The sequence below is a fragment of the Mercenaria mercenaria genome, chromosome 10, assembly GCF_021730395.1.
Source record: "Mercenaria mercenaria strain notata chromosome 10, MADL_Memer_1, whole genome shotgun sequence".
Lineage (NCBI taxonomy): Eukaryota > Metazoa > Mollusca > Bivalvia > Venerida > Veneridae > Mercenaria > Mercenaria mercenaria.
The window spans coordinates 44,335,643-44,363,319 of record NC_069370.1 but is presented as its reverse complement, the minus strand read 5'-3'; the positions used below and the strand labels follow the sequence as shown (position 1 = coordinate 44,363,319).

General features: G+C 36.8%; 2 long non-coding RNA genes across 6 annotated transcripts in view; both read right to left on the bottom strand.

Moving 5' to 3' along the window:
* Positions 1-25,006, bottom strand: part of LOC128559899 (uncharacterized) — a 67,059-nt gene extending 42,053 nt beyond the window's left edge. Inside the window, exons 1-2 of the long non-coding RNA XR_008372747.1 lie at positions 24,947-25,006; positions 20,010-20,111 (exon numbers count right to left, since the gene is read on the bottom strand). This is a non-coding gene — a long non-coding RNA (uncharacterized LOC128559899). The remainder of the gene's footprint in view (positions 1-20,009; positions 20,112-24,946) is intronic.
* Positions 25,007-25,017: 11 nt separating this feature from the next.
* LOC123561784 (uncharacterized) overlaps positions 25,018-27,677 on the bottom strand; it is a 108,257-nt gene continuing 105,597 nt past the window's right edge. For 4 of the 5 annotated variants that reach the window (XR_006688516.2, XR_006688518.2, XR_008372746.1 and 1 more), the window contains one exon: positions 25,018-26,142. This is a non-coding gene — a long non-coding RNA (uncharacterized LOC123561784). The remainder of the gene's footprint in view (positions 26,143-27,677) is intronic. The other variant, XR_006688520.2, reaches the window with a different exon arrangement.

Genomic DNA, 27,677 nt, shown 5'->3' with positions numbered 1-27,677 from the left:
ATGCAGAAAATCTACAGCCTTCTTGCATATTCAACAATATCCAACTTTTATTTTCACTCACTTTATCATTTTGCAGTGTCATATACATTCCATGCCAAAAACTTTGTAGAAATGAACATTTTGAAAAATTTCACCCAAATTATTGGCAAGTAGCTATATACATATTTATCTGAAATGATGCAAAAAAATCTTTGTTGTTTAAGAAGCCATATTCCTGCAAAGTTTTCTTTAAACAACCCTGATTTTTCAACAAAACTTGAGCAAATTGAAAATTTTACAATCCAAGTTGTTCACAGAAGGTAACTCCAATATATTCAGATTTCATACAACATCCCTTTTTTCTAACCCCCTCCCCCCCACTCCAGAACTTTGACAGAATTTTGCAATGAAAAGACCTCCAAAGCCTAACCTTGATCAATATAGGGCTTGGATTAGTCGAACGAGATTTCGAATTGTAGAAAAATACAACATATGAAACTTGGTACAGAGATGAAAACAACAATTTTCTACACAAGCATGGAAAGATGGTTTATAATAATAATTTAAAGACTTTTAAAATGGAGATGATCAAAAGTAGTTGAAAATGGAATATCTAAGAGAGGAATTCCCAGACTGCAGATGAAGACTATCAACATAAAAGCCTGTGAATTGGGATTTTTCAGAACATTTCTCTCTAAGTGAGAAACAGTCATGACGCGACTCGACGAAGAGGACAAGAGCTAAAAAACAAGCAATAATTACAAACAACTCAAACGCGTTACAAAAGACATCAACTTGCTTTTATTATTACATTATGTCATGATGCCAACACTCTTTGGATGTTTTATATACATCACCAAAGCAAAACATGCCAACACACTTGGGAATTCTAGCCATAAGATGATCAAAGTTGTCTATTAGGACTTCAAAAATCAATTGCCTAAACCCCTTCACCACTTAACAGAGGAAAAAATCTTCAGACATTGTGACATGTTTCTGTCGTAACCATGGCAACCTGTAATTATGATCTTTTTCCCCCCTTCAGTAAGCCTGGTCTGAAACAACATCATATACTGATCTACTGCTAATGTAGCGATTGTCTAGACTAGAGGCAGAACTAATCCCTTGCTTGATGGAATCCCTGTTAACAAACAATGCGTAAGATGGAATCCCCCGTTAACAAACAACAGGGAAAACGCCAATGACATTTCTCATATCCGAGGATTCAGACACAATAAGAACATATTTACATATTATGCTAAATTCGGGAAATCTTCTTAAGTCTAGCATATCTATCTTTAGTTTGAAGGTCATTTGAAAATGTCAATCATTCAGGTAACAGGAAAGATTTGCATTTCAAGATGGACGGCAAGGACAGAAGTTCAAAAGCAATTAAACTGATTTGAAACAGGATATACCCAAATCCTGCCAAAGTAATCAAGTTGGCATTCGGCTTTATGTTAATGGTTTCAAATTCTTCCAAATGAAATTTTTTTTTCTGTCATCTAGAATATATTATGGTTTTCAAAAGATCTCCATTACAAAGATCTACATAATGGACTGGCTTTCTTTCAAATCATTCAAGAAGTGGGCCTGCAGTAATGATAATCGCAATTTCAGTGCCATTTATTATTCTCGTGTTTCTTTTTTTTTTCCTTTCTTTTTTTTTTTGCCTTTTTTGGTTGTTACTGTAGCTCAAATGTTTTCCCCCATCCACAGGAGAATGCCAAAAACAAGACAAGTTATCTCATGGAAATTGCCAACTAAAGTACCTTAAGCGTTCAAAGATTGTCCCTTTTTCAATAAATGAATACAGTAAGATACTACTTTACAGCGTCATATGTTGTTTAAAAAATAAAAACAAAGTACAGAACTTGCCATATTTTTACGAACTGAAAAAAAAAAAAAAAAGCATGAAAGAGAACAGTGAGTAGAAAAAAAAGGTGCAATAATGATTTGTTTCTTACCAAAATATTGTAATGGAAAGCCCCAATTATATCCTTTACCGACCTGAATGAAATTAACGTTTCATATATTATTCAAAACCACTGAAATTAGGCTACCAACTACATGCAATTCCATTCTTAAGTCATGTCAAAAATGACAGTTCCCGTGATACATGACTACCTGTCGGCTCATTTGGAAATTATTTTCTGCCACTAGCCAACTACATACATAAAAGTTGAATACATTTTAATGTCTGATGACTTCACTCACAATGACACGACGCCGACTATGTAAATCAAGTATACAGTTGCCGCTGTAGGTGTGGAATTAATTCCATAGATTTCATTGATTTTGAGCAATCGACTAGACTTGTCAGACAGTACCAAGAATTTTCCAATTAAAACTATAAATATCTAACAAGACTTGAAAGGGTTTTACCTGCTATACAGTCTAGCGCTGTCGGGTAACTAGGTCAGCAAGTCTCAAGACAAGCATGTGACTGTAGAAAGAACAATGAAGAGGCAAGTAGTCATAAAAGATGTGTAATTCAGTAAGTTTGGTGAACAAGGTTTGGCATGAGAAGTAGGACTTGTTGCTTTTTCACTGAACATGGCAATTGTTTATTGTACACAACATTGTAATTCCATATTGTATCCTTGATAAAACCTGATAGAACAAAGAGCTCAATTAACTTTTGGGTCACAATTTGGTACAGAAATGGGACAATTTAATACTTATACAATCCAATAGGTAAGATCGCAATGCTGATGCAAATTATGAATTTATATCATATAAAAGTGTATTAATTTTGTTTGTAGATTTTTTTCAATTTTCTTTTCTTCTTAACTTTATTTATTCTAACCATGTTTTAACTTATGCCTCGGTCACAAAACAATACAATGTCCATACGGTTTTAAAAAATTGTATGAATCCACCAGTTTTAGAATCGTTACAGTCTCTGTTACAGTATCTACGGGTTCCATACGATCTTTAGAGGATGCAATTGCAGGATATCCGTACACACATCGCAGACAAGTCATGCGAAACTCGCAAGGAGCACGGTCATATTTCTTATTCCTGTTTTTATACCATCTTGAATCACCATGAAAGTCATACGGAGCCCGTCAGTAATCATAATGCCCTGCGAACCCCGTGCAGACATCGCACATTCTCCACACAGTGTCCTTAATTTTGTACGGACATCGTACGTTGATCGTGCAAGTCCCATGTGATAGTTGTGCGACAATCTGCAAGCCTTGCAGTTTTCCATATCCACATGGATATCTTGCTATGCCAGTACGAGCTTTCCAGGGCCCGTGCGGTTCCTGTACAGGGCTCTTGCGGGCTGCTCCCGACTTCGAAAATCTCTACGAGCTCATAGAGAACTTGGGAACTTGGTTAAACATTTTCACAGAGATCCAGAGTCCTCTACGAAAATCTGTACGACGCTTGTACGTGTCAACTTGTAAGTAAAATATATAACATAGACACCATTTTATATAGTTCACATGTTGTTCTTTGTATACTTTTACTGGCATTTGATGGCAAATATGTATATTCACAATATTACTAAATCTGATACATGACCAAATTTAATCGCAACTAATTGACGATCTTGCTTATTTGTTGAGAAAATCTTTAATACCTTACCGGCAAATGTACTTTAATGTGAAGGTTTTGTCAACCAGAAATTACAGAAGTATATTACATTATCTCATTGACATGTCCACTAAATATGTTCATCTACTGGAAATTTCAGCTGCCAATGAACTTCCAGTGGATAAAAGCTTCTCCGCAGAGACCTGAATGTATAGATAGGTACTCTTGCAAAAATTTCTTTCCAGAAGAAAAAGTAAGACTGCAATATTCCACATTAAATGGAAGTGAAAAGTTTATAGCCATTTCTTAATGGTTCTGCCATCTTTCTTTCCAGAGAAAGCACAGACAGAATCAACTTTTTCAAGATATAATTATGGGTCTCAATCAGACGGGATGTTGGATTTCAATTAAGCCCCAGACTAGAGTAAATCATCTCTAAAAGTGATCCGGAAACATCTGTGGCACTTCAATACTGACTAGACATCTCTTAAGGCAATAAACAATGGCAATATAAGATGTCATATTGCAGTATTAATAGGGCTCCTTCAGAAACCCTTTTTTGAAACAAAATTGTCATATCGGTTGGTTTTTCATTTAAGAAAAACACTGTCTGGGGTGGTCTACACCAAACAGGTACTTCTGTCTCTGTGTTGAATTATTTTATTTTTCAAGCTCATTTTTACAGAAATTAGGTTGCTATTTGGATTCCCTTATCATTTCGTTGTCTAGACTATTAATTATAAGCTAAATGGAATTGTGTTTTAATTTCAATTTAGAACTGAATTGTACTACTACTTTCAAAGTAGCATTGTCACAAGTGCAATGCAACTAGTACAAAGTACAAAGGTACATGGAATTTCTCCAGGTGTGACGGATGGACCATAAATAGGAGAAACCCATTATCATCATCAAGTCTAGACATGAGATCAGTCATCTATGAAACTACATTTTGTAATTAATGGCACTTACAATCAATATGCCACATATACTGAAATACAGCCCACATGCTTTTATCAATTGAAAGAAACTTCTATTTTCATATAATCATAAATTGTACATGACACCATAAATAAAAACACATTATGAATTTTTAATCTAAATGAATAGTTAAAATGTTCTAAAAGGACAGTAGAAAACAGCATTTTATACATCCCTTTGCTCGCTAGTGTCATTAATTTGTTATAAAACTTACATGCCACATTTACGAAGGTTCAATGTAAGCAACATTTTGTGACAGAATTTGCTTAAAGACCTATTCCTGGTAATCTTTCCCGCTGCTACAGTCTGCCTTTACGATCTGACTATATAATAAATTTTTGTCAATGGTACAAGCAGCCATCGCGTTTCCATCTTCGTTAGTGCGACAGTACATCCACAAAACTGGTGAAAAAAAAAAGCGACTTGTCTAGCCAACCGATTAGAGACCAAAATATCAATCAATAATTCAGCGAGTATCGGACAATCCCGTGGAGAGCCGCGGCTAGACTACAGAAAAAAGAAACTTATCATTAGGAATTGATCATGAATGTATCCTGTCACAAAATGTCCATCGGACGTTGAATCGATAAGTCTGTCTGCTTATATATAGACTACAATAAAATCCAATTTCATTTGAGCCGTGCCATGAGAAAACCAACATAGTGGCTTTGCGACCAGCATGGATCCAGACCAGCCTGCGCATCCGCGCAGTCTGGTCAGGATCCATGCTGTTCGCTAACAGTTTCTCTAATTCCAATAGGCTTTGAAAGCGAACAGCATGGATCCTGACCAGACTGCGCGGATACGCAGGCTGGTCTGGATCCATGCTGGTCGCATACCCACTATGTTGGTTTTCCCATGGCGCGGTTCATTTCTGTTTGTACAGGATATACTTAACGCATGCAAATTGACAAGTTATTCCCAACAACAGCGAAACCTCGAATTTATATGTCAACTACCTCTGTAACATAAATAGTCTTGAAACTTTTTCCTTAGTTACAGCATTTAGCTATTGATGTAAGAGAATAATTAAGATTTTTCTGCTCCCTTCAATTACACACCACTTCTAGCTCAATCGCTACAAAACTAACAAAAGATGTGGAAACTCTAAACAAACCAGGTTTTGCAAACATTTTTCTTTTTTTAGAATCAGTAACCTTGACGTAACAGTGATTTTGGCCCTATTGACCACAAAACCAATCCCCAAACTTTTCTGTTTTATTTAGCTACCTACATACAACTGAGTTTAGAAACAGTCCTGCAACCCAAAGTATTATTTTTAGTATGTGACCTTGACCTTGAATTCATTGGTGCCAAATGCATTCCCAACCTCCGTCTCACAGTAAGCTACCTATCGACCAAGTTTTACTTCAGAATCTCAACCCAAAATCAGGTTATTAAATGGAAATGAAACTGTTTGACTTAGAGCAGACAAGGCTAAATTCGCAGATTACGAGTAATTCAAGGGCTATAATCCAAGAGTGCCTGGGGCGAATTGGCTGGTTATCAAACTTGGCCGAGATATTTTGCCCACAAACATTGTCTGCAAGTTTGTGGAAGATCGGATGAAAACTGTTTGACTAAGAGGGTGGACAAGGCAAAATTTGCAGATTTCGAGTAATTCAAGGGCCATAACCCAAGAGTGCCTTGGCACTTTTGCTGGTTATTGAACTTGGCCAAGTTTGGTGAAGATCAGATGAAAACTGTTCGACTTAGAGAGCGGGCTGACCGCCTGCCACGAGTGTTCACATAATACGCCCCGCTCTTTCAGAGACGGGCGTATAAAAAGTATACACAAGAGTGCCATGATAGCCCCAAATCTCACAACTGATTTAGGTCGACAGAACGTGAAATTTTTCAGTAAGCATCTCATAGACAGTCTCTACAAAAAAGCTTTACTTCCCTAATTGGCCTTGGTTGTCAATTCAGACAGGCTGCAGGAAGGTGTTGGCATTAATCTAAACCTTACAAAATACTATATGTTTCTTCAAAACATAAAATTATCAAAGACAATCAAAGTTACATAAAGGAGTAATCACTGTCTAGACAGAAAAATCAGGCCATAATAAAAACTGAGTATTGTATTATCTGTAGATAAGTAGGTCATCATTCTTACAAGGTACCATTTAAACAAACAGCTCCTAGTTTTTACTCTAACATATTTAATACTGCCCAATTCCAAAGCAAAGAGCAACAAGCTTTACATTTTTTTTTAAAATGCCCATACATTTTAACAAGATACTATGTGTTTGGCAAAACTGCAAGCAGGTTTAATCCTAACAACAATAATATCAGTGAACCAAGATACTTTCATACAAAAATAAAACTACTTCCAAATAAACATGGTCAATCCTCTTGTCTGGAATAGAATTGCTTTCCTGTAGATACTGGCGAATGTGTCGTTTCGTTCCGCTAGAGTGCAAGGTGACCTCTCCGGAATTGGGAAAATGTCTACTTTATTGTCCAGACAAGAGCTTTCCCCAACGGAATCGATACTTCATAAAGGACGTACTTAATTCCGTAATTACTGTAGTTTGGTGAGAACTGCCATTTTTCACCGCCTCAGTTTTGTCTCAAATAATCCTCTCAGGCGAGCAAACTTCAGACAATCTATTACATAGTCAACACGCCAATAATTACATCGCAAAATCATCAAAGCTTTAATGCTTTCACTCAATTCTGTTTTATTAGAAACAGCAAAGTGTAATCATCGAAAGATGCAAAACAATAACTGACAATCACAAATTTGAAGTATGTCACAGCGAAAAATATGCTGGATTTGCAATTATTTTACATATCGCGGGTTATTTGGAGAACTGTCCAAACTTGATCTTTAAACTGAGTTATGACAGTTTTCCATCGAGCCCTCAATATTCGACTTGTTACAAGTCACATGCCCAGTTGCGCCCAAGTTCTTAAGAACTGGGAACACATGTATTTAGAACGCTTGAGAGTTCAAAGTTTTAACAGTTACTGAAATTGTACGTTTAGGTTTCCATCTTAATTCAGTAAGTTTTCTGAAATGTTTGCAACTGTACTACATTCTGTAAAAGCACATTCGAAGGTGCATTTATTTTGACGCTTACTTTTAGTCAAAGCCGATTTTGTACCACACCTTCTGTCTAGGTCATTTTGATATCTGCTCTAAACTGTATCATGTTGACACCTTTTTCTACTGCTTAATGTCATGTAGACATGTTTTATATCTTGGTATGCTGTCACCCACTTTTACTATTTATGACATCTTGTGTCATGTCATGTTGATATCTACTTGTTTTTTCTCCTTATATATCATTTCACAGTCGTCACCTCGAAAATTCCTGAATGGCTAAGAATCAGCATCAGTTTTCCAAATACAAACTGACTGCTTATGTCATGTTAGTATAAATGTTGAGATTATAAACCAGTTTTTTGAAAACCTGGTTAAAAGAGAGAGGACACTATAGTCCAGTGGTAACACTGTCTAACTGCAAAACCAGTTTCTCGAATTTGTGCCCTCTTCTAACATATAGGCATAAGAGTTCAGTGATTGGACTGGGCAAAGATAAAGAAACAGTTTTTTCTTATGTTTGGTTATGTTTTTTGTTTTTTTTTTGTAATTTCTACTGCAGCCTTTCATCAAATTGTCATCTGAGAACAGAAGCTTTGCCCTGGGATCAAACTCGATACCTTGAAAAGATGTGCGCCCTCCCTACTCAGCTTTCAATTCCTTGTATAAAATAACCATATCCTGAAGTCTGGAATTCTAATCAAGATAATTTAAATCATGTCTATTTTTTTCAATAGACTTCATACTCATTCAATACCAAACGCCTCAAGAGGCCAGAGAAAAATCAATTCAAAGCAAACAAGTGAAAGTCTTGTATTTTTACATGTATATTCATCACTGTGGAATTCTTTTCATGTCATAGAACCTGCTTCTATTCTCCCAATAAATACTGTGAGCATTTCGCATAGCCTAACCAGTTTTTATTTGGGTTCAGCAGTACTTCAGTTACACGGTTATGATCCCAACTTGCTCTCCACAAGTAATCAATATCTTTTCCACATGTTGTTCTCTGCAAGTTACTGACACCTTTGCCACAGGTTGTCCCGTCCTCTGTAAATAACCAACATCTTCCCCACATGCTGTTCTCCACAAGTAACCAACATCTCAAGTGGGTTGACTGAATAATTCCCCTGAGCCAACTTCATAAACTCATCTCCAGTTTATTCAGATAGCAAAGAATATATAAGCAGCGGCTATCAAGAAAAGGGTTACATGCAGCCTTTTCATTTGTAAAGGTGATCTTTCATCAGTTTAATACTGATCGTTTGCAGTCGCAAGGGGAAAAGCAACATGCTCAAAATATCCTGGGTTTCACAGAAACTAAGGAGAACAGCTGGGTACCAAATGAACTGCACGGGTCTGGTTGCTCTAACTACTGATGCTCGTGCAAACTGTTTCACTGGGTCAGTTTCTTTGCAGAAATTAGAAAAAAGTGAAAAATCTAGGAACAGTGACAGTAAGCGTAACCAATTCCTTCTTTAGCTATAGCAAGAAACAAAACTAATTTAAAGCCTTAATTAAGGCTCAATATATACCCTCAGACAACCTTTCAGACACGTAGACATTTCTGATTGTTAGAGTGCCTTTAAGCAATCCTTAGAAATGGACAACATCTAATAAGTCTAGACAATAATTTGTCTTCAGTACCTGGTGACAGCCACGATCTATACAAATTTAACAGGGTTTGTTGACTTTTATGTACAGAACTTTGCTGAACAGACCTAGGTTAGACACCTGTACCTTTATGAACTGTCATAGTGCTTTTAATTTTTAAGTTCAAAAACAGATAAAGCAGCTGTCCAAATATAGAATCCACTTCATTTTGTGAATAGAAAAGTGCTATTTTTAATGCTGCACATGATCTTACACTGTTAGAGCCATAAAGGGAGGTAATAAAAAAAAAGAAATGGATTCAACAATACTCTACTGTGTTAATCAAAAATTCAAACTTACAACAAATATATGAGAAAACAATTACCAAAAACAGAAAACAAAGAGAAATTAATCTTCAGCCACAGTTCAACCAAAGCCATTATGACCCTTTAAACATAATAAAGACCTGTAGCAACAAGTCAGCATTAACCATCATCATATGAACAAGGCCTGACAGTCCATCATGTGAACAAGGCCTGACAACGTCTTTGTACTTTTATTATAACTATACTGGGACTGAGTCCAAAATATATCAATACTTAATGGGAAGGAACAACAGTTCACCAAAACATGCTCAAAAGCCTGAATACCTGGACTAAAAAAAATCAGCATACAGTTAAACAGGCCATCTGTATTAGCCAGCCACCTGGCGTAAGCAGAAAATCAGCTTACATCCCAATTGATTTTTCTTCTACTTTCAATTTGTCTAAAGCAACCACCTGTTTTAAGCAGTCAGATTGTGATGCTCCCTTGGCTGGCTAGTTAATACAGGTTTGACTGTATACTCATCTACAAACATAATATAAACCAAACACTATCATAAAGTACTAAACTGGCAGTGCATGTAGACTTGTCTGGCAGGGAAGGCAGACTACTGTGACATCATTAATATTTGTCACTGGCCAATTTTCGTGGAATTCATGGATGGGTCAATCCACGAAATTAAATCCCAACAAACACATAGAATTCCCTTTTCTTTATCTTTACAATTTAAGCCCCTCAAATCCAAAACTGTTTTATAGTCATTTTCAGCTCCCAGAATACAAGGTAATACTCAGGTTTAGTTGGAATTTCACATCTATACAAAGCCATTTAAATGCCATTTTGCCATATGAAAATAAAATAGGTGAAACAACAAGTAAAGGAGAATACAAACCTAGAAGCAGAAATTCTTTCTTGCTTTTTTTTTGCCTTTCCTCTATAATTTTCCGAGTGTCTGTACACTTAATTCGAAAACTATACCCAATTTCCCCAGACAGGAACATATTTAATCTGAAATGGTGCTCTCATAAAGTGCCTCCACTGAAAACCTATCCTTAAAATAATAGATAATAACGATCCCTCAGACAACTTAAGGAAATACTAAGGACGACATTTCCTTTTTTAGATAAAATAAAGATATCTGATATCCCTGAAACAAGTAATTTCTGGCAGCATCTGTCTAGCCAATTTATAAGAAAACTTCTCCTGAAGAAAACCAATGAAAAGATATTTGCTTCAATCTTCTGGTTTTTTCCTCTATAAAGAACTTGATTAAATTATGAAATCGGTAAATAAAATTTATGCATGATGAATCACCAGTATCAACTTTATTTTTCCGTTGAGAATGAAAACAAAAACAACTGTTGTCGAATTGAATTTGACCACAAACAGCCTGCCCACTAATGCGCAGATCTACGAATTGTGAGACTGTGAGTGCGATCCCTGAGCGGGGCGTATGTTTTCCGTGATGATTTGATAAAAGACATTGTGTCTGAAATCATTTGTCCTCCATCACCGATTCATATGGGGGATGTTGGCAGTTACTTGCAGAGAACAGGTTTGAACAGGTACAGAATCCAGGAACACTGGTTAGATTTTGTTTGGTTCGGTTAGGTGCCTGCCATTACACAACTGAAATACTGTTGAAAAACGGCTTTAAACAAATTTTATTTACAATTTGGGACAACAGAACAGTCTTGACTGGACACAAAAGTACTTCCTTCTTTGTTTACTGTAAAATTCTTTTACAAGACCCCATGACATTTTATCTGACGACGTCATAACTCGGTCCAGTCGCAGAATTCAGACTGGTAACATGGCTTAGAATAAACTTCAGACGTTACGGAACAGATTGGTATATGTCGCCATTAATCATTTTTTCAACCGCACGGGACCAAAAATATGGCTCTAAGCGAACACACTATATGACGTGTCTGAAAGTTGTACCCTTTTTCGGGAACTCTGCTGCGAAAAGCAACAGCTGTACTATCCAAAATTACTTTAAAATCATAGACATTTCAAATGTCTCATGATATTTTTTCAGTGTGCAACCGTGTTCTTATTTTGAAATGAAGTCTCCGTCATCAAAACATCACAGAATATTTTTTGAAGAATGCAATGACATAACCAAATGACATGCAAAGCCTTCAAGCAGCTGACAGGCAAGTTTCTTAAAAACTGTGACATAGTGATGACTATGATTATGTCTGCTTACATTTGTTACCAGAAAGGTTCAATGCCAGAGCTTGGCTTCCAATGTGTAATTTAAATCGAAGCTATACTGTTTCAACAAAACAAATAAAAGCTATGTTATGCAAATTTGCTTCAAGAGAACCGGAAAATAACATTCATCAATAATTTCTATCAAATTTAAATGAACGCTTTTATTCCACTTTTTATTAAGTACATACAAAGCATGCAGTGCATTGTAATTTGCTGTCTGCGTAACGGGAGAAGGGCAGTTTGAAAGAAGAGAATGATAGATTACCGTCAAAATTAAATACTACATTTAGTTTGTTGTAATAAGTATATGGTGGGTAACTATACAAAAAGAAATAATAAATAATTATCTTGGTGAGATGTTAATTTCAACCAACATTATGTTTTTGAACAATGTTCATCACAAACCAGTGACAGCAATGTCGAGACAGCTTAGCAGAAACAGGCATTTCTCATTGGGCATTAAAAGAACAAAGGATAACACTTGGTATGTAGTATGTTTATGAAATAATCTCAGGACCTACTTATACATACAGTCAAACACTGTTGAACATGAACTTAACCCTATTCCCATTCTTAGCCTCAACCTTCAGTGAAACTTTCTTGAACTTGAGCATTAACAATATTTCCCGCCAGACTGACATCTCCGATATACATGTGCCAGCCATTTAATGTCACACTCGCCCGGCCATTGATTGGTAGCCTCAGTCCGCTGTATCATATTGACAGTTCTGCGGACACGAGACACCAGATATTGATTAGATTGCAAAAAAAAAAAAAAATCCTCACCTACTTTATGACTCAATATCTAGGTCATCCAACTCATAAAAGACAGTTGGCGGTATTAATTCTAGTGTCTGCGATCCTGAACAAGTGCAAATATTACTTTTCACAGTGATAACAACAGCAATATATTCACCTTTTTCTATTCATTAATGAGCCAGAAAATAATATTCTAGTTGGAATATACACATTAAGAAGAGAAAAATCACACTAGTAAATCATTTGATGGTCCAGATATATGGTTAATATGCCTCCAAATGTGTAAGTTCCATCATTGTTTGTTATTATGGAGGAAATTTTTCAAAACTAGAAAATGCTTTTGTACTAAAGCGCATGTCTCCCCCAATGCAAAGTCCTATAGGCAAGAAGTCAATAGGGGTCAGGAGCGAAAGTCAAAGAGACACTGATGGTTGGCTGCAATAGGGATCATCTACTTGGCATGTCCAGTCATCCTGCTAAATTTCAACACTTGTGGCCTAGTGGTTCTCAAGTTACTGTTCAGGCTCCTGTGACCCTGACCTTTGATCAAGTGACCTCAAAATAAATAGGGGTCATGTACTCTGCATGTCCAATCATCCTATTAAGTTTCAACATTGTAGGTCAAGTGGTTCTCAAGTTATTTCCAAAAAATGATTTTACATGAACAGGCCACTGTGACCTTGACCTTTAATAGACTGACCCCAAAATCAATAGGGGTCATCTACTCTGCATGTTCAATCATCCTATGAAGTTTCAACATTCTGGGTCAAATGGTTCTCAAGTTATTGATCGGAACTGGTTATCAATGTTCAGGCCCCTGTGACCTTGACCTTTAACAGAGTGACCCCAAAATCGTTAGGGGTGTCCAGCATGATATATATCTATTTCTCTGATTTCATTGCTAACAAATTATCTCTTTGTTTCAGAAAGATTTGTTCTGCAGGTGCACAGGTCATTGGACAGGTTTGGCAAGAATAACTGTAGACCGGCAAGACCTTCCCGCAAGATTATTGTTGTTCACACGTGTCTTTCAAAAATATATAGACACTAACAAAACAAAAGAGTAGGTGTATAACTATAATTATAGCCCTTCACAAACAAAGATCAGGCTTGCTGCTACTTATAAATCACCGAATTCTGAAAATGTGGCACTTTCTACAACCTTCAATACTGAAGCATCTAGTAAAACGTCTAGTAATGATGCATCCAATTTATTTCGAGGTAATTTCCACAAACCCGTAGAAGACTACAGAAGACTGCATACAGGAGTTACCTCCCTTACGCTAAAAATAAATAACTGGAAAAGCATGCAGAACACTAAATTTTGACGATTTTATAGAAAGATGCTATGCATGATACTGGCTTGATCCTTTAGTTACATGTGAAAACTTACATGTCTCAACTTGATGGGCAGCTCAATGGTTTTCATCCAAACAGATAGCTGAAACTTGGTACCTGGTATTCCAAGAGATCGAAATTTTATTTCCAGATAATCAAAATTCGACTTAAAATGATATTTAGCGCACTTGTTTTCAGGATAAGAAGTCCTTTTTCTTCATTCAATTTTTCACTTTAACTCAGCAAACTCATACTGAACTGTAGACCAGTCAACAGCACAAACTACTGCCCTGTGATTTATACTGTAAATCATGTCATAGTTTTGACAATTGACTGGCAAGCCGTTCAATGAGTGTATATTCAACAACTGAAGAATTTCTAACAGTAAAAAATGACACAATCTACAGAAAACTTGCCATCTAATGTTTTGTCCTCATTATGTTAGTTAAAAAAAAGACCCAGCACAGCCCAGATGTCGAATAAAGATGTGCAATTGCAACTGAGACCAGATTTAAACTATTCACCTGTTTTGGCTTTTAAAAACTTCTGCTACTATTCCATTATTCAATCATAAATTTTTTATCTATTTTTCCTGTTAGAAGCAGAAACAGTGTCGTTATAAATAAAAGACATTACAGCGGAAAAAAAAGAACTGAAACGAGTAGGAATGAAAATCTGTCCGAGAGATTCAAACCTCATTTACATATTAAATGTCTTTTGTCTGTGATCAGGGGATAAACTATTGCTTTATACTAATTTATAACCGGACATCTGACACCGGGGAAACAATCGCACTTGAGTTATGTTTTTGGCCTGAATAATTGATAATATCTGAAGTGTATTTCGTCTACCATCAGCTATGAATATTTCCTTTTATCTGGCTAATGACAGATTATGTTACCATATATGTACGCAATATTCAAGTGCCCGATTATTGGGTTTACCGGTCGCAATTTTACTGGTTAACCTGTCTGGGAACGTATGTTCAATATATGGAGATTATTTTCCAACTCAACAATATTATACCCAAAGATCAAAAGATTATCTATACTGTCTGGGTATATGAAAGGCTCGATAGACTTTGCCAGGTCATAAAATATTAAATAAATTGCCTTGATCTACACATGACACACCTTTACACACAAACTGCTGAGCAGTCAATATAACCTGGAAATTTTACTGATTAAATATATACATTAAAGCAGTATTATTAAAAGCCATTATGACTGTCATCAGGGCATTTCCAATACAGCTACCAGACAACGTATTACCATATATTCCCTTATAAATGCCCCCTAGGGGTGTTACATTTTGCGAAGACAGGGTTGTTTACTGAGGCCCTAAAACTTAATTACAGAATATTAACTTACATATTTCAAAAAGATTACATAGCAACCCTTTCTGAGCACTATGCTTGATATAGCAAGGTTGTTCCTGTGGAGAGGCTAATTTGCTAAAAAATATTACCGACGGGGAAAATATTCATTACCGTCATTTATAGCAAGGTGTTTGCTTGAAGCCTAAAATAAGATACTGTTTGTTTGCCCTCCCACTACTTCCACAAAAACACACACACACAAAATATTTTATAACAAATATAAAAGAATTTTTTTTTCAGACAAGCAGTAACGGCTTTCAGTGTGCTGATGATGAAGTTAACACAGCTGTATATGGCTAAGAAATGGTGTTATTACTAATACGGAGAGGAACAAGACGATTTTACATCACCTACCTGCCCAGCGTAGTAGGAGGGGGAAAAGGTATTTTGAAAGTTGACCTTATAGTGGCATGGTTATACCATATATACTCCTTGGTAGTGTTTAAAATACAGGACAGCCTGCAAAATCCAAAATTGTGCTGCTATACTGTTAGATAATGTTCTGCACATAGCAACAACAACCTTCTTTGTGACTTGAAACAAAACCAACACCTAGCAACAACCATCTTCTTTGTGAGTGTAGCAACAACCTCAAATGTTTGGAAACAAAACCTACACCTAGCAACAACCATCTTTTTTTGTGACTGAAACACAACCTGTGCTTAGCAGTAAGTTTTCTTTGTGACTGTAAACACAACCTGTGCTTAGCAACAACCATCTTCTTTGTGACTGGAAAAAAAAACTGAGCTTAGCAACGAGTTTCCGTCTTAAAACTGAAGACAAACCCTGCGCCTAGCAACAATCCCCTTTGTGACTTGACCTAGCAACAACTGTCTTCTTTGTGACTGCAAAGAAATCCTGCATCTAGCAACAGTCACCTTCTTTATGACTGTAAACACAATTTGCATCTAGCAACAACCATCTTCTTCGTGACTGTAAAGAAAACCTGCACCTAGCAACAACCACCTTCTTTGTGACAGTAAAGATAACCTACGCCTAGCAAAAACCATTTTCTTTGTGACTGGAAACAAAACCTGCAAGTAGCAACAACAAACTTCTTAGTGACTGGAAACAAAAGCACCTAACACTAGCTATGTATGGGCAGACCAAAAAACAATGTTTTTATCAAGCTTCATCCCACTTCCACCCCCTATCAGTTTAGTTAGTTCTGTGTTGTTATAACTACGGTCAATTTGGTGGAAGACCATCCTTTAGAACTTGATGGCCAAATCTTCGCATTAAGTTTACTTTTACGAAAAATTATATTTAGGAATCAATGTTGTTCTTTCACATATGAAAATGTCGGACATGGCAATTCATTTGTTTGTATCAGGAAGCTGTTGGAGCAATAGTGCCAAATGAACTTAACATCTTTTTATGCCCGTCAAAACAACATTCAGTTTGTCTCAGTACTTGCCAATTTCTAGTACTGTGGGTCAGGGGAATGCCAAACACGAGAATAGAATGTGCTTGTATTATGGGGGAAAAAAATTAAAGATCAGTATCCCAGACCATCCTTCTCCCAAGTCTATTGGCACTACCTTGCTAGGCTTGATCGCTGCATGGGTCAGCACGTGATGAAGCTACACAACTGGCTTGCAGAAGGTGCATGGTTCTATCATGGTATCAGAAACACTGACCAGTGGGGCACCTGGGGTCTTCATCCACCAATAAAAGCTTGAAAGGCTCATATAACCATTTGTGTAGATGCAACTTAAATCATGAAAAACATACTCTCCTGGCCTTACTGTTCTCAACTCTCAAAGTATAATACAGTATGAGACATGCTGAAAAGACCATTAAGACCTTTACTTGGCACTTTTTCTTTTGAAATCATTTCTTTAAGTCTTGCTACAACTTCAGTGTTTCTTTTCCGCATGTATGCTCTAAAGCTGTTGAACTCGCTTGAATGTAACTATGTAAACTAAGTTTTTCATGTATGAACCTGACTAATTGATCATTAAGATGTCTGAGTTTTTACCTTTTGGCAATATAAAGTTTTCTTTTGTCTTTTAGGGCTTAACTACATCAAATGAAGTGGAGAACATCTAATAGGCTGATAATTTAGTCTGGATTATGATTAAAAAGAAAACTGGGAGTTCTTTCGTCTTTATCACAAAGGAAAGTGCAAACATGGTACCACATCGCTAACCTGTGTAATTTGAATGATTTGATTTTTACAGGTTCATTCCAGTCTGCTATTTCTTAGAAGGATTTGCGAATGGATATTTCATTGCACTCTGCTGGCCGTTTTCTGACAAACTTGGCCATTCTCTAGCACTGCTGGCTGCACTTCTATAACTCTGCTGACCCTTCTTCATCTCTGCTAGCCCTTCCCTAACCATTTTGCTCTTCCCTAGCATTGCCAGCCACAAGGTCACTAGAACTTTACAGAGGAACATACAGACCATCCAACAAACTTCATCACAAACTTGATGTGTGGAGAGAAACCATTTAACCTTTACCCTGCTAAATTTCTGAAATAGACTGGTCCAATTTTAATTTTGGGCGGTACAACTTATTATTCAAAGGGGTGTTCACTGAAAATTTACTGACTGAATAGTAAACAGTGAAGACCATACTCAGCCTGCACGGATGTGTAGCCTGATCTTGGTCTGCACTGGTCGCAAAGGCAAAACCACTAGCCGCAAGTAGACTAAATGTTAAACAACTACCATAAATGAGAGAATAATGCAAGCATGTCCATTTCCGAATGTATGTATAAAATAATCAATGAGAGCAATACCTCTCTCCAAACACACTTTTCAATGACACCAGTGTTTACTCTGATCCCCCCACCCCACCCCCTCCCAAAAAAAAGAGCCAGCAAAAAACCTACAGACAACCTTGACCCGAGACTTTTTTTTTTCCAGACAATAACCTGATAAAAGAGACAGACAATATGACCTGAATATTCAAATCCTTTTCTGACCTTTTCATTAGGCTTATCACTCAACAAGAAATAACAATTGGAGAAAAGCAAACCCAATGAACCCACAAAGATAAAACTGGAAGTTCACAAAGAAATGTCCAAAAGATGTACCCAATCAATGATACCATGAGCAAGTGATTCGATAATAAACAAAGAGGTCCATCATGGTGCTTAGTTGCTCATCTGACCAAACAAACTTGAGGAAGGTCCAAGTTACAAATCATTCTAAATATTCAAATGTTTCATAGAATAATTCCTTTCATAGTTTTGTTCTTTTTTCTATTTTGAGCTCTGGCAGTCCCCGAGTGCTGTTTAACAGTTAACAGAAATGATATGATTTATAAAATTCCCTATAAACTGGTAATAAGTTTACAAGTGGCTGTCACAAAATTGCAAGACAGGTTGAAAAAATCCCCCCTTTCATCAACGATATATAACCTTTTCTTTTTTCATTGTGTAACTAATTCAATATCTTTTGTGAAGAAGCAAAACGAAAGATATTACCAGACATTATCAAATTCTATTTTTTCATTGGTATAAGCGGTTAACCAAGGACTTTTATTACAAATCTGATAGTCAAAGAAAACTAGAGAAGCGCATGTCTACCACAACTGCCTAATCATCTAAATAGTAAGTCAGTCTTTATATACTGTTTACTTAATCCACATGTGCTTGCAATTACTTGACACCAAAAGGACGCCTATAGCGCAAGAAATCGGAGTATTTTTGGTAATTCAGGGGCCATAATTCCGAAGTGCCTTGGCCGATTTGGTTAGTTATCGAACTTGGCCGAGCACTTATTGGCAGACACATTTTGTTGAAGTTTCGTGAAGATCGAATGAGAAATGTTTGACTTAGAGTGCGGACAAGCTTTGTGACAGACAGACTGGAGTAAATCGATATGTCTCCTACACCACTATGTGGTGGGAGACATAATAATGGGAGTTCAGTGGTACCTTTTCAAATCTCCCCCCACCCCCACCCTCACCCTCCCAAAAAAATTTTCACCAAAAATCAAAAGAAAATTCTGACAGTGACAAAAAAAATGTTTTAACAGAATCGTAAGAGTCTGCCTCTGTGCAGTAAAAAGAATTCTTTAATTTCCAATCCTTGTATGCTTAGGCCTTAAAACAAACCCCCTGAATCAAGGAATCTCCTCTCAGAGCTGTCATTTGCCCTAATCAAAACAGTCCCCTTTAAATGAAAGCCCTAATGAAAACAACCCCTTTAAATGAACAAGAAACTTTCAAAAACATAAGTTCTGAGGCTTTGCCCTAGTTTATAATACATATAACCCAGTTAAGACGGAAAGCCAAGCAAGAATCCCAAAACTGGTGAAAAAAAGGTGCTGACTATTGCCGACCAGACAAAAAGGGTAAAATTCAAACCACTGTAATTTTTTTTAACATTCTGTCAATACTGGATAAGGGGAAAAAGGTTACAACCCTACACAGGTGAAACACTGTACAGGAAAATATTTCAATAGTATATCTAATTTATTCAATATAAAAGCGAAACACCTCTACCTTAAACAGCTGGATATTATCAAATCATGAATAGGAAAATTACTTTGACGGAATGTATTTCAACACTATTTTGGGCAAGAATGAAACAACATCTTATTAAGCTATCCTTAAATAACAAAATTATACAGTCTTCAAATGGAGAAAAAAAAAACGCAGAGCAAAAATTTTGCAAATATAAAAATTTATTTGTAGAGTAGTTTCTTTCATATTTTAATGACATTTTGAATGGTCGTTCACGAAAAGAATATTTTACTTAATATGTCCACAAAACAGAACTAGGTTAATTTTCCAGACAGATGCTTCAGGATAATGGCTAAATATATTCATCCCATCAGTTATAATGTAATTTTAAATATGTCTTGTCATATATCAATTATGTGTTTTTACCTTTTCTAGTCATTTGCCGAGGTGACCTTCTCACTACTGTCATAGGCTGATCATGTCACAGTACAATCAGGTTCATTCAAAACAACAGCCCTCCTCTTGAAACTGAAATAATACAAATGAGTAAAGTGCTTTTTTATTTGTGTAACTTTAGACCTCATTAACCTTTACATATTTACTTACTTTCTTGTCCAGTGAAATGACCATGCTTTTTCGAAAACAAATCATACACCAAGTCCCATGAAATGACCATGCTTTTTCAAACTAAACATACAACAAGTTTAGCCAAATGACCATGCTTTCTAATTTAAAAGGAACGGCCATGCTGTCTGACAAACCATACATTAAAATCTGCAAAATACACATATTTCGTCAAGTTATATTCAGTGAACTTACCATATTTTCTAATAAAGCATGCCCAACATCTCAGGAAATACAGTGTTAAAGTACTTATCACAATTTATAATTGGAGTAATTAACCTTTAGCATGCTAGATAAATTGTCGTCTGCTGGAAATGTCGTCTGCTAAAATTGTAAAGTTCATTCAATTTGCTCCAAGATTGGAAGAAATATTGTCAGAGTAGCAAACAGCTTGGAACCTGATCAGACGCCGATTTAATCGGCGTCTGATCTGGTTCCAAGCTGTTTGCAAAGGCTGTTAAATTCGCCTGCAGCAGGCTAAGGGTTAAGCAAGGTCTCCTACTTTAGGTTTCATGTTTCGCCTTCCCATTATCTTGTCACCACATCTTCAAGCCAAGACAAAAATGAGCCGCGCCATGAGAAAACCAACATAGTGGGTTTGTGACCAGCATGGATCCAGACCAGCCTGCACATCTGCACCGTCTGGTCAGGATCCATGCTGTTCGCTGTCAAAGCCTATTGCAATCAGAGAAACCGTTAGCGAACAGCATGGATCCTGACCAGACTGCGCGGATGCACAGGCTGGTCTGGATCATGATGCTGGTTGCAAACCCACTTTGTTGGTTTTCTCATGGCGCGGCTCAAATAATCATGCCCAAAACAACAAGTATAGTCAGTCCCGACCTTAAAATTGCAAAAACTGATTTCGCTCAAGACAATTCAGAATTTCAGCACATCGACAAGGTACTTCCAGTGTTCGAAATTCACGGTAGTCCGACAGCCCGTGGCTACCAAATTTCAGCTCGGGCTACCGATTTTCCACAGGTACAAGCCCGACTGGGCTACTGAATTTTCCTCATTTGTTTAAAAAAACACATGCTAATTAAACGAGTACTGCATCGTGATTTTCCAGACTGAGAAACGCTTATGGAATTATTGGTTTTTGCACACTTACGTGTTGACAATCAAACACAGTGTCAAAGACGTAACCGCAGCTCTAATTGGCTGAATACAACCACCTCTAGCGTAACGGATAATTTGATTAGCTTTCACACTTCTCGCGAAAATCTCACAAGTACCTGCAGTAGGTGGAGCTTAAATTATGCTATCAGCGTGTGTGTAATGTGTATTCAGCACTCGGTATTACATCTTACAAATTGTCAACAGTCCGAGTTGCAGTAATTGGCGAGTACAGATCCTAAAAAATCGGGCATAACAGTTTAGATTTCGTTTTGGCAAGGAGTGTCATGTCCGATGCTTTTGGACTCTGTCGATGCTGATCTGGACTGGAGTATTTCGAGTTAAAAGTTTTCAAAAACATGGCAAACATGTACTGTATGTCTTTTTTTATTACTTCAAACATGCATAGAGATGTCTGTAAAACAAAATGTTATATGGTGCAAAAATTATGTATTTTAAGGTGTTAAAGTTCGGGCTAGTGAAATTGGTGTCGGGCTTGGAAAATTTATAATCTGGTAGCCCGAACGGGCTATTGGATTCAAATCTGAATTTCGTACACTGTACTTCCCAATTTGCTAACGGCAAAGAGGAATTTCAGTACATCTACAACATACCAACTTTGCTCAAAGCCATGAAAAATTTCAGTACAACTACAATGCACTTCTGCTTAAGACAATGAAGAATTACGGTACATTAACTAAATAAACATTTTTCTCAATACAATAAAAAATTTCAGTGCATCTACAACATACTTACCCAACTGCTCAAGGTGACTAAAAGTGCAGAAATACTCTACAAAGTTACTCTAGTTTACAGCCAAAAACCGTAGAAGAATTTCAATGATACATGAAAGGAAACTGACAATGAAATGTCTTAAAACTGCTGATTGACTGAAAGGCTGTTGTTCAGACAAGTAGTATATTTCAAAACTTGTAAGATTTCAATTATTTTCCCATTCATTAAACCATATATTATCAGGTCTGTTATAGGAGCAGGTGTGATAAATCAGCTACATTCAAGGGCTTTTTCTCTGGAAATAACATCACAGTCCAGTACAAACAATTTAATCATCTTCCCAAGAAATAGCAGACTCAGAGAGTAGAGTTTCCATACCAATTTCTATTTTAGGTAGATACATGTGACCTTGAATAACAGAGAAGGGAGGGGGGATAAACTTCTCCACTGAGCAAAGGTGGGAGTGGGGTTTACTAAACAATCTCATTCTGGAACTGAGCTAGGGGGAAATCTCAGGGAGAATGAACTTGTCCTACATTTTCAACCAGTAAGGGTAGGAAAGCTTTTCACAGCAATGTGCATAATACCTAATGCATTCTGCTGACCGTCCGTCTCGGTTTTACCTTAAGACTCACTTCTGACTGCACTTTCACAGCCTCGGTAGCCTAGTGGTAGAGTGCCCACTTAGAATGCGGGAGGTCGTAGGTTCGATCGAGTGGGATACTATGTCACGTGTCTAAGGCGTGATATTCCAGTGAGGCAGCACTATAAAGTTGGGCATGTGCTCACTGCTACTGTAAACACCATCGTTTATATGACTGAAAAGTTGTTGAAAAAGATGTTAAACCCAAACACACACTAAACTGCATTTCCTGGAATATTGGTACAGGTGTCACATCACACCGTAGGATAGTACCCCTTAGCATGGTTCAAACCTGCAAGGTCCAGCACTAATAAGCTACACACTTGGCCTAAAACCTCAAATATCACAATTGTATTGTGTGTCTGACACTGGTAACCACTAACCAGGTTATGATTAACCACAATTATGTATGACATCATATCCACATCAGTGATAGTTTTGTCTGCAACTCCTGAAGGAGAATTTACTAAGAAAACTGCAACTCACTTGCCACTTGTCCAGATTTGAACTAAATGTGGTTACCTCAACTCATAAAATATAAACATTCCTAGACAGTCTTTTATCTTGTAGAATCAATGTAAAACATAAATCTGATAGTAAAATCTCGAGAGTACATATAAGTTTTAAATCATACCAAAAAAAACGAGGACATCACTTACCATAAGCCTAGAACGTTTGATCATGACTAATCGTGCGTCACAGAAATAATACATCAAGCTGGCAGATTACAAATAGATCTGAATTATCCAGACAAACACTGATCAATACCATCAGACTACCTGTCAACCTACACCGATTCTTTGACAACAAAGTCATCCGAGAAATTCATTAATACTTTTTTCCTATACTTCAATTGTCTCCGTAATTCCGTCTCGGAGAACAGTTTAAGCCAATGTCAACAGGAATATGAACTTCTCAAGAACTTTTAATCCACACGAAACGGAACGTTGATCCCAAGTCGGGACAAAAGTTTAGCAGGTGACTACTTTTCATGTATATACTACCTGTACAATTCATTTAACTTCATATAGACAGTCACAACAATTCCTCAGGACTTAACCAATTACTTTTTCAAAAACTGATAAATTATTTCTCCCAGAGGGTAAAAATATCTTCGTTCTAACTTAATGTCATTATGTCCTTATTTTAATTCCAACATTTTAATACACATCCAACACTACGATTTTTCTTAAAAACATTTCTCACATTAAACAATATTCTAACTCAGTACTACCATTTCAATATACACTAGGTTGAACGGTCTATACCGCTGTACATAAATAGAGACAAGGTACATGTATGTATTCGCCCGCTAGACAGACTGAACTCATGTATATAATAACCCAGACCGAATGTGTGTATTTATAAAACATATTCATATCACCTAGTGAAGGGTTTAAACAGTACATCAGACAAAGCTTAACCTTCATGTGTCAGACGGAAACTTTAAACTTGGTAGATAAGGCTTTTGAAAATATTTGTACTCTGTTTATGAATATTTACTTAGTGGTTTAAAAATGTACAGCCAAGTAGACTGATTATTGGCTGTCGGGATGTGTAATCAAGGTAAGGTCAGTCAGGGTGAACTACTGACCAGACTGTAAGGCCACCAAAGGTGATGACCTCACATCCCAATATTTACCTTAAATGACCCTATCAGGTTGAGGTACAGGATAGGGTCTTTTACCATGGCGTGCTCAGCAGGATGACCAAAAACGAGGAAATGGAAGGACAGACCCTACACCTTTCAACACAATTACAATTTTTGCACTTATCTTGCCAAATCTGACTTTTTGTCAAAAGAGGAAATCAGCTGAAATGCGGAAGAATCACATCCCTACTTCATATGTCTTTGATACAGTTAAACCCACCTTAGAGACCATTCTGTATTAAACAGCCACTTGTCTAAAGCAGCCAGTGAGCTAACTTGCCAAACTGATTTTCTGTCAATAATTATATTAATACCTGTATTCAATTGGTAAAAGTTTTTTCCAGATCTCATTGCATATGGTAGTCACTTACCTAACCAGTGTTTCAGAATCTTATACCAGTAACTACTTGTTCTCTATAAGAAATGAAACTTCCCACAATGGACCTTCACTTCTACCTTAGAGAGCCAACCTGTGGATGTTTTACTGGCAAGACTTCTGCTCCACATAACCACCTGGCAGGACATACTGTGACTTAACAATTGCACGACCGTAACAGTCAAGCTGGTATAGAAAGAAACATTTTAACTTACTCTCGTATCGAAAACGACTGTCTGCTGGTTACCAAATGCCGTCTGCTGGTTACCAAGTGCTGGTTACCAAGTGCCATCTGCTGATTACCAAGTGCCGTCTGCTGGTTAACAAGTGCATCTGCGTTTACCAAGTGCCGTCTGCTGGTTACAAAGTGCCTTCTGCTGGATAATAATTGCCATCTGCTGGTTACAAAGTGCCTTCTGCTGGATACCATGTGCCATCTGCTGGTTACCAAGTGCTGCCTGCTGTTTACCAAGTGCTGCTTGCAGTTCACTGTCTCCTGATAACTATGTAATGTCCTTGGCTTATTAGATGCTGCCTGCCGGTAGTACAGTGTTGTCTGCCGTTACTGTGTGTCATGTGACATTTTACTAATTCTACTAATAACAGCGCTTTGAGCCATCATGATATTTCAAGTGCAGTTTACCATGTACAGACTGCTGGAAACCAAATGTCATCTGCTGTTTACTAGACAAAGACTGCTGGACACACCACCTGCTGAATGCTGTTTACCTGGAACAGTTTGCTTGAAGCTGTCCTCTGCTTTTACCAGACACAGACTGCTGGAAACCTAGCATTGTACGTAATTTACAAGTCATAGACTGCCTGATACAGGGTGATATATGCTGTCTGCTGGAAACTGAGTGACACATGCTGTTAACCAAGTACAATCTGCTGGAAACCCGTGCATTCTGTGCTGTTAAATGCAATCACATTGAAACCAAGTCATATCATTTTAACCAAGCACAATCAGCTGCAAATTGAGTAACGTATGTATTTACCAAGCACAGCCTGTGGAAACTGAGCGCCGTATGCTTTTTACCAAGCACTGTTTACAGAAAAATAAGCACTATCTACTCAGTTGTGTAATGTTTCCTGTTTACCAAGTCTCCTTCTCATCAATTAGTACTTAGGTCTACTGATCTGGCTGGTAACTTAGTAACTCAGTCATAAAGTAGTAACCAATACATCATTCCTCGGTGATCAAAAAGTCGTCTGCTGTTAAGCTAAAGCAGCCTTTTGGTAACCAAAACCACCAGTTTGTACAAATAGTTGTCTACTGCATCTTGAAAAATGGACATCCCTTTGCTGGAAACTGAATTCTGCTAATACCCAAATAGAAGTGGTCTGCTGGCTACTGATGATAACCATTGCTACTGACTGGACATTGTCTCCTAGTTACAGATCTTTATACCTGAAATCAAAATATATAAAAATAATGGCTGCTGTTAGATCCACTAAATTTATACCAGGGTTTTTCATGAATTGCAACCTTTTACATGCAAGATGCAGATATTTAATATATCATTTTAAACCCCGAGTTTGGAAGCAAGACCTTTCTGAACATTTTAGGCTACAATGAAAATATCAGTTTATAAAATTCTGGATAACAGAAATTTTATGACCTTTTCACGAAGAGACATTGCTGGTTTTTTCTGGCTTTCATCTTACATTTCCTTATGAATTAGGAAACATCCCCCTTCCAAATATATACCATTCTTGGTAAGGCCAAATACAGTGATCTCTATATGCACATGGTGTTTAAAAACTGAAAATGTTAATCTGAAAATCAAACTAGTGGTCTTTGATGCCAAGTGGTCTATGTTCACAGGTACAAAGCACAGGTTTAACTAGTATTTGTAAGGCAAAATATAAAATCAGGTCTGATACCTAAAACAAAGTATCTTGATAAATGGGGATTGCCCATCTATCAAAATTTTGACCTTCCTTGCATATAATATAGTACAGTTTTTAGTTGTATCTTTTAAACTGGAATAAACGAGAACTTGCCACTTTAACTCTTTTGATTTTATGTGATAATGAAAAAGTTACATTATGATATGTTGAAACTTTGCTACTGGCCTTTGACGTTAAATTGTTAACCCTTATCATGCTGGACAGCATTGATTCTGACTTTGCGACTAGTGTAGATCATGATTAGCATGATGGCACCCCTTTTAACAGTTAATGGTACTGTCACAAACTGGAAGATGGACAAATTCATTATAGAAATTTAGAAGGGTAAGGGTTAATTTGCATTTTTTATAACCAAGAACATTAGAACTCTTGACAAACCCAGATAACTCTTTTAACTCTTTATACAGGGAACTCGTTTGGCCATTTTTGGGGCCAAATATCGGCCCTATTCCCCTCATAAAATAATATGTTCTTTTCCCCTTTCTCGGAAGAAAATTCCCCTGATAAAAGGTTGTTTGACACAACTAGATATGAACTCTGTTTCAAGTTATATTAAAGTGCCTCTAAGGAAGGTTACTGCTGCAATATAAGTACATTAGATTGAAAATAATATTAACGTGTGAAAAGTAGTAACATATATATGGCTAAAAACTTCCCCTTTAATCTTAAAACGACGAAAAATTCCCCTTTTTGAGGGTATGGGTACCTGTCCCAAAAGTTGTCTAGTGCCCTGTTATATATATATACAGTATATGAACAGTAAAACTTTATGCAGTACCTCTAGTCTATTGATCACTTTTGCTCAAGTCTGCCACAACATTAAAAGTTTATCACTTCCATATTCATGAAAATTTAAACAAATCTCTCCATTTTCAATTTTCTTTTCATGAAATGTTTTGCTGGGCGAATTTAAAGATGACAAACTCGACAAAAACGACACCTTTCAGCAAAAATGGAAAGTAGAGCCGTCAATTGCTTATTTATTATTCATGAGATGAATAGTAAATCAACCACTCTCGTTCACCATTGATT